This window comes from Rhyacophila brunnea, unplaced genomic scaffold, assembly GCF_057557595.1.
Source record: "Rhyacophila brunnea isolate RB1 unplaced genomic scaffold, BYU_Rbru_1.0 scaffold_28, whole genome shotgun sequence".
NCBI lineage: Eukaryota > Metazoa > Arthropoda > Insecta > Trichoptera > Rhyacophilidae > Rhyacophila > Rhyacophila brunnea.
Window position 1 is genome coordinate 4597275 of NW_028232945.1, and position 8861 is coordinate 4606135.

An 8861-nucleotide genomic window follows, 5' to 3' on the forward strand; every position below is an offset into this window, starting at 1 on the left:
TTTCGAATATCTATGAATATGTTAGACATAATACTCTTTCGATAAGATCTTCTTTAATGGGTAGCAAAAAGTATTTCAGCTTCAAATTCTTTTTGAACTATATTTTTTAAACCAAAAGTTATGAATTATCATCGGTGTATCCAGTATAAGACAGAAATGAATACAATGTTTCAGAATTCGAGAATATTTTTCTGTGGATGTCATAATGTTCGTGAAAGGATGAAGCAAATAATTGTATATCATAACGATTTTTAAATGCATCTATGATATCATTGCGAGTAACGGCTGCTTTTTATATATATGATATTTTATTGATATAAGAATCTTGTCTTTATTTTTGTAAGCACCTTTTACCTGTGTGTGCCATGTAAATCAGAAATAAGTTTGAAGATATCATGTTTCATTCTTTAATGAATGATTCATCAATTATCAGTGCTGTTTCATTATTTGATAAAGAGAATTTTAATAGAAATCAAAATAATAACATCTTTGATTTTCTTAATTTATTTCTGTGGTATCCATTATATTATATATTTTCCAAATCCGACGATGTGGCTATTGAAGCCATAATTAATATTTTCTTATTTTTGATGACAAAAAAATATGTAGATTAGCTTATTATATATTAAAGCTTTCAATAAGGAGATAAATAAAAAATCTTGTTGTTATATTAGATAGAGGTTGACTTCACGTCTTTTTATATCAAAAAGTTATAAGCACTGCAATGCTTTTGAATAAAAGTCTATAATTTTCTAAAATATCTTTTCCATTGTAATGTACTTAGCTGATATATCAATCATAATTTATTAATATTACCGTACTTTATGGTAAAATAAATCCTTTAAAAAATTATTATGAAACATAAGTTTTGTTAAATATTTTAGCAACATTATCGATGATTTTTATTGCTTTTTATTTTTATACTTTGGAAAGTGTCACACAAATTAAAAATCAATTCTATCGTTCATGAAATTTCATATTTTACACATGTTTATTATAACATTTTTTATGGAACAATAATATCTGCTTGTTATCTAAATCACATAAAGTTATTCGAAAAGGATATTTATTTATTACCTCCAAAAAAATTCAATGTCCGATTTTATTAATTAACTCCGGAAAATATTCTTTGTGCAATTTTATTTATTACCTCCAAAAAATTTTGCATGATTTTAAGTTTAAACCAATTATAATCAATTAAAATCAATTAAAATGTATGATTTGTGGTCAAATGAACAATTTTATGATGCATGGACCATGCAGAGAAACTATGATCAATAAATTTTAAATCACGATATATAAATTTGAAAAATAAATGAATTTTAAATATAGAAATTAGTCTCAGAGAAAAAAAAAGTTTATTTCAAGATTTTAAAATTATATTAAGAAGATGGAGAAATAATAAATACCAATCAAAAATTATGATAGATAAACGAGAAAAATTATTAAAAATAAAATAGAAAATATCAAGAAATAGATTAAAATGTTGATACATTTCAATGGTATAAAATCATATCATAAATGGAAACGTATTATTGCCTAATTTAAATATATATCAACCAAAATTAAAATAATTGATAGGTATGATTGAAAAATTTTTAAGCATCAGATGTAATTTTTTGATATGTTTAGATAAAAGATTCATTATCCTAATGGGAACATATTTATACTTAAATGGTATAATAAATAATTAGTATTAGATCAATATTTCAATAGATAAAAACATAATCAGTATTATTTAAAATTTTAAATGTTTAAATCAAAAATTGGTATCACCGTCATGATTAAATATCAGTCCATCGATTTAGAATATTTTTAAATAAATGTATAGAAAAAGTATAAGTAAATTGAATAAAATAATTCAACCATCTGTTTTATTCGCATATTTGTGTTTCATATTTTAAGATCTTTATTTGTGGTTTTTTGATCAAAAATATTTTTATATTTCATAAAAATTAATTAAAGCATTAGATATATAAATTTGATATAATATTTAGTAAGGATTGTATAAATATAGTATTTGATACTATTTTATTTATTTATGGGATAATTTTCTTTTTATCGATTTTATCTATTTAGACGTGTTAAGCGTGTTGGAATAATTGCACAACTCCTTGATGCATCTTTTGACACCTTCCTCTGATATATCTTCATCAACTGCTCTTCTTCTCTCAAATATGATGAGTTCAAGTGTCTTGCAGAGTGTGAGAGCTTGGATATGGTATTTAATTGATATTTTTAAATAATGATTGAATATATTTTTTAGAAATTATATTTGGGCATTGTTCACAAAATTTGCATAAAAAATATATTCTGGGTTATTTATTCCCTTAAAGAGCTGGATAATTTGAAAAAAGATCCACATATCTTAGTAAAATATATTTCAATCATAATCTTTCTACTATTGAGCAGAAATATTATATATTTGGTGCATGTGCTTTAATTCCTGTTATATTTTGTAAGTACTAAAGATAAATTCCAACTCTTTAAACTCTATTTAGTATATAGCGTAAATATTCTTCAAAGTGATTTGTAAATACCTTTTTTGCTTCAAGTGCTTGAGTAAATACAAATACCTAAAATTTTATTTTTACTGTATTGTATGTGCAATTATATTTTCAATGATTTGTATAGTTATTTTCGATAAACTATATATATGTGAGTTTGCAATCTATTACTCAAAGATTGAGCTTTTAATATGCGAAAAACACCACAAAATTGAAATTTTTAGGACATAAATGCAGAGTTTTTTTTTAAATTTTATTACATACAGACTTTGTCATGCCCTATGATATGAAATATAATTCAGCTATCTTTAGACCCATAAATCTAAAGTTGTTTCGTTCCACCGAATCATATATACTGCCTATAAGAAAAAGATTTTTGAAAATATATTTTGCACTAGAAAAGGTATATTTGTTATAAAGGCTGTAAATGGCTTCATTATTCTTGTAAATAACTTTATTCTAGAATTATAAACACATTTTTCTTTTAATGTTCTAATATCAGTCTTTAAATGTACATTATCACTATTTTAGCATTTTAATAATTCAGTTTTCAAGTAACAATTTTATTAAATAGAATCCTTCATTTTTATGATTGCCACTTTGTCTTTATCAAGAATCTAATATACTAGGTACTAAAAATTTAAACTAAACTAAAATAGTTTAATTCCTATTCGTATATTTTATTAAATTATTTTTTTCTATTAAACGAAAGTTAATAAACTATTAAATCAAAAGAAAACGAATTAATAACTATATATCAAAAACTATGTGTTAAAATATGCAGTAAAAACTAAAAATGTGTTTTAAAATTTTCGAATAGTTCTATTTTAAGTTAAAACCGTAAATTTAAAAGCAAGAGTTTACTTGATTATAACAACTTGAAAAAACAACTAAAGTTAATATAAATATATACAAATTGTCACACACAAAGTCAATAATTCATAAATATATGGTTTGAAACTTTTATTCTATACAAAATGTTCAGCTTTACCTAAAATTATATACAATTATATGAAAACATTTCAATGTTAGATCATCCATTAAAAGAATTTAAAATGAATAAATTGTATATTAGAGATTGAAACTCTGTTATTAAAAAAAAATTATATTTAATAAGTTTTAATTTGAAAACGGTCAGAGATTGAACGGCATAAATATATCATATAAAAAGTCATTTAATTTAAGTCATATAAAATATCTAGCAAGTATAATCCATGCATCTAATTATTTTGATTTTGATGTATTTATGTTTTCAGCGTTAAAAGGCCATATAAAAGTAGTACTAAATAGTGTAAACTAAGAACTTTAAAGAAAATTTCTTTGGCTAAATTTAATCTAGTTTATGTCAATAAATAATAATAAATCATTTTTTTAACAAATAGAAAAACAAAATATAATTTATTTTCTGTCAAGAAACGATAAACGGACAGAATTCTTATTACTGTGCTATATACCTGATCTTCATAATCTATCATACTTCGATGTTATTGTAAATAACTTTAAAAGGCAGTAACTGTTGTCAATAATTCCATCTCTACGTCTGCTGACTTTAATATGCATCTTATTCTTTAAAAAATTAGAAATATGGCATATAGGTATATACAAATGCTATATTACTTTTTTTTCTTCTGGCTCAAAGTTGAAACATGTATATATCATTAAACATAGGTAAAAAAAACGAATAAAATATTATATTTATTGCATTTTAAGTTTTGTTTTCATATTTTATTACATAGTTAAATGGTTTATTTTTTTGTTTATATATTCTTAGATGCTCCTTAAACCTTTTTTATTTAAAATGGATATATTAGCATTTATAGTGTAAAAAAAGGAAAGATTTTTTAATGAACCAAAAATTCAAATTGTTTTTTAATATATCTAAAGATTTTTTTATATGTTTTGATAAATGCCTATAATATGCATATTTTTTAGATAAATATTTCTACTATCGCAAAAAATACTTTTTCCATGTCCATGCATAATTGAATGTGATCTAAGATTTTATATATTTTTCATGCTTTTTAAATACCTTTTGTCGTCATTTTCAACATTCTTTAATAAAACAGTAGTGAAACTAATAATAAATTTATTAAATACATATAATTATAAGATAAAATTGTCTGATTCATATACCTTAGATATAATAAATAGATTAATTCGTGCTTTTTAGTATTCATAGACTAGATCGTAGTTCGATCATCGTTTATCTTGCAGAATTTCTAGAACGTATCTTTAAACATATATTTAGTTTATCCTCATAAAATGCACCATTTTTTACAAATATTATGCTCTATCTTTTTTGCCTAAGTTATTCGAGCTAAGATGCATGTTTCTATTTCATCAGTTAGATTTTACTTCTTAACACATTTTTCACGTTTCTATTATTCATCTCTTACCAAATCCTAAAATTTGATTATATTTTTGTTTTGATCTTGAATATTAAAAATGCTTTTATCAAAATGACATATATATCATATTTAAATGTGACTATACAGGAAAAAATTCTCGACACTAGTTATATATAACAAATAACAAATGTAATATTTTTTCTTGGCTTTATAATTATATATCTATACTGTTTTTATATTATAATCTGTAAATTTATTTTTTCTATCTAAGTATTTATGGGCATGTTATTTTCGCAATCTTTCTTGGTATTAATATATTTTGATCTTACAGGGCACGCAAATTTATGGTGTTTGATTATATTTACACAAAAAAATAATATTTATATATATGGGATTTTTACTATGTTATTTTTATGGATTTTCTTTATAATTAAAACCTTATTTCTTTTCTATCAGATCAAATTATACCTACTACGACCTATTCTCTTTTCTTACGTAAGAATCACAAAATGATAAATAACGATTTCATAACAGTAAAAAATAACAATCAAATCATATGGAATCCTATCAAAGACACATAATCGAGTTTTTTTGGAAAGCAATTGATTTTTAGATATAAATTACACATATAAAAAATATTTTTTTTTTTTAAATAAAGTTATTTGCGCCGCCAAATAAAAAAAGAGAAAGCTTAACAATAACACATACAAAATAATACACAAAAATTTCGTATTTTTATTTATAATTAGTCGTTAAGCTCTATAAGATACATAACAGATTAAGAAATGCGACCAAAAGTGTAAAATGTAAATGAAATCGATAAAAAAAATTTAAACCAATAAATTAAACATTTCATTTCTGATGGAAAAAGTTTATATATGTCAACATAACCTTTTTAGAAAAGGCATGTATGATTAAAAGTTAAAAAAATAAGCGACCCAAAACTCAATGATGATATAAAAATATTTGCATGAAAAAAAATTTATGACTTGCTTTGTAAAACACTATTTCATTACGCGTAGCATTTAAATACATCATATAAACCGAGAAAAATCATCTAATGCTAAGTTCAGCTTTCAACAGAAGGCGAAGTATAATCAACAGGTAATAATAATATAAAAAAAACCAAAAGTATGTTATTGAGTAGAAACAGATAGAACTAAAATTAGATTTATGCTTTCTTTCATGTATTAGGATGAAGAAACTAAATTTACAAAAAAATTAAGTTCTAAGACAGAAGCGTAAATATTATAAGAGTAATTTTTAAAGCAAATTAAGAGCTAAAAAAATGGTTCGAAAATAAATTGAACTACAAAATACGACACTTGATTAGATATTTAATTACATAAACATAAAAAAAAGGCTATACTATCTTATATGGGCATACTCGTATGGTTATGGTGCACATTTATTTTTGTAAGCTAATATCAAACTTTTTTTTTGCTGACTTAATTTCTTTCTGCACATGCTAGAATATGCTGCGCAAACTAATTTGAATACCTAGTGCAGTAATAAACGTTGTATTTTATAAATAAATAGAGATTTATCAACACAGCTATAAAACAAAAACAATATGATAATTACTAAAATTATGCTTATATGGCATATGAGAAAATAATTCCAACCATTTTAAAGTGTATTAAGGTCGAGCCCTATATGTTCTATTGCGCATATTGTAAATACCATACGAAACAAATTGACACAAGAACCCTTGAACACCTGGTGATTATAATTATGGTATTTATATAGTGCATAACCTAATTTAAAATATTTTATAGGACTCTTTCAAAAAATAAAATATTTTGTTTGTTATTTGATAAAAATATCTGTTTTTCTTTTTCCGGTGTTGTATTCTATATGTTGCGGATTTAATTTGTTCTCAAATGCAAATCTTATTATATAGGTTTTATATAAACACTATAAATAGTTATCTAAAGCTTAGCAGTCTGATGGTATGTATACAAACATCGATGTTACAAAATTTTGTATATAATTAAATACCTAAATAATCCGCAAAAAAGCTATATAACGAAGATAAAGTTTTATAGTTTATGATTGGAATATTACACAAAAAACTTTCATAGAAGTCTAATTAGAACTAACTTTAATAAATGTACAGCATTAGATGTATTTTCGCTATCATTTATTGTTCTATAGTTTATATATCTGGAAATTCTGTAATTTCGAATTAATGTAAAGAAAACAGAATTATGTATTATAAATCAATTTTTTTCTATCAAAACTTTAGTTTAGGGCAAAAAAATGGATTTTCTCACTATAAATATAATATCAATATATTTTAACTCTCATATATCTTATATGTCGTTAAAATTTTTATAAATGCGAGTATAAAAGTCTCTGTAAAGATATTTAAGATTTGACATAAACCAAATGTATTTTTTACATCTTCTTCCTAAAAATACAAAAACTTTACTATATAAAACGCTGATTTTCATTATATCTATTCAGTTATACAATAATTAGTGTACCATTATATCAAAAAGATGATTTCTATATATTATTATATTTTAACATTACTTTTTATAATAAAAAAACATAGAGTTTATTTTCAAAATGACGATCGTGCTCGTTTTGTGTAATTTTACAAATATCGCGTACATATTATTAATATTTTTTTCTATAGACAAATTATTATTTTATTTCAAATAAATAAAAAGGGAAAACTAAAAAATAAGAAGCAGAGTGCACAGAGACATATTTTGTGAAACTAAAGCAGCAACCGAGCAAAAAGATGTTGTGGCATTAGGATTTGCGCAAATCTACTTGAAAAAATCAACGAGACATTTTACGTTATATCAGATCCATACATCAACAGAATCTTCTTTAGACGAATGGGTTTAAGATGCCTATCTGGCGCTACTATTACGCTTCGGATGGAAGAAACACCAAAAATATTTTAACGTGAAATTCCAATGTAATTTGATCTAATGTAAACATAAAAGAGGGCGATGAAAATATTGATTCACCAAAATGGAAGGAAGTCGGTCGTAAACGATTTGATGCTGAAAACGTCTTAAGAACAAATAGAATTAAACATATCACATTGGAATTGAAGTGTAAAGAAGATAGACCCTTATAAAGGGAATTTAATGTAATATATAAAAGCTTAAAAAAGGCAAACATCGCTGAATTGAGAGGTTTGGAAAAATTCAAAACTATAAAGTACAATGGAAAATTCTTTAAACTATTATAAACAAAAATGGGACAAATATATCTTCCCAAAATCCTTTAGATATGTTCAATGTTGGATTCTTCAGACCAACCGCACAACGGAACTACAAACGCCTCACATAAAAACCGAAAAAATACATGAAATTTATCTTATTGAATAAGAGCTTTTTAAAAGCATGAGAGATGGACTAAAATGATATAAAAAAACGCAGATAATTTAAGAAAGAGGAAGTGAAAAAATTAAGAAAAATCATGAGATCAAGAAACATTATCCTAGGAATAATAGATAATCTTTAACCAATGTTAAATGAGTATGCCGAAAAAATCGAAATTTTAGAGGATGATAGAGCAGTACATAAAAAGCTTGACTTAACTAGAGAAAAAAATAAATGTGAGCCTAATAAGATATTTTTTTATAGACGGTTGACTGAAAACAAGAAAGATACAATCGAAGCGTCAAATAAGCAAATAAATACCTTTTGTATAAAAATGTGATTAAAAGATACATAATCGAGATGAAAATGATTATAACGCTTAATTATGCCCGTTCTTACCATAATAAAATATATACAATAATCTTCATAACAGAGGTTTAATTTTATTGTACAAAAAATCAACCACTGCCGAAATTAACAGCTGCTGAACCAGAAAAACTACAATTTCATATTTCAGATTTTATCGGATGAATGTTTGTAATATAAAAATCATATGAATGTTTATCTAATCCGACAAATATTTTGCCATAATAGCAAATATATTAAGATAAATTACATCTATGTACAATTGATATAAGTTAACGAAAAAAGCGGTTTTA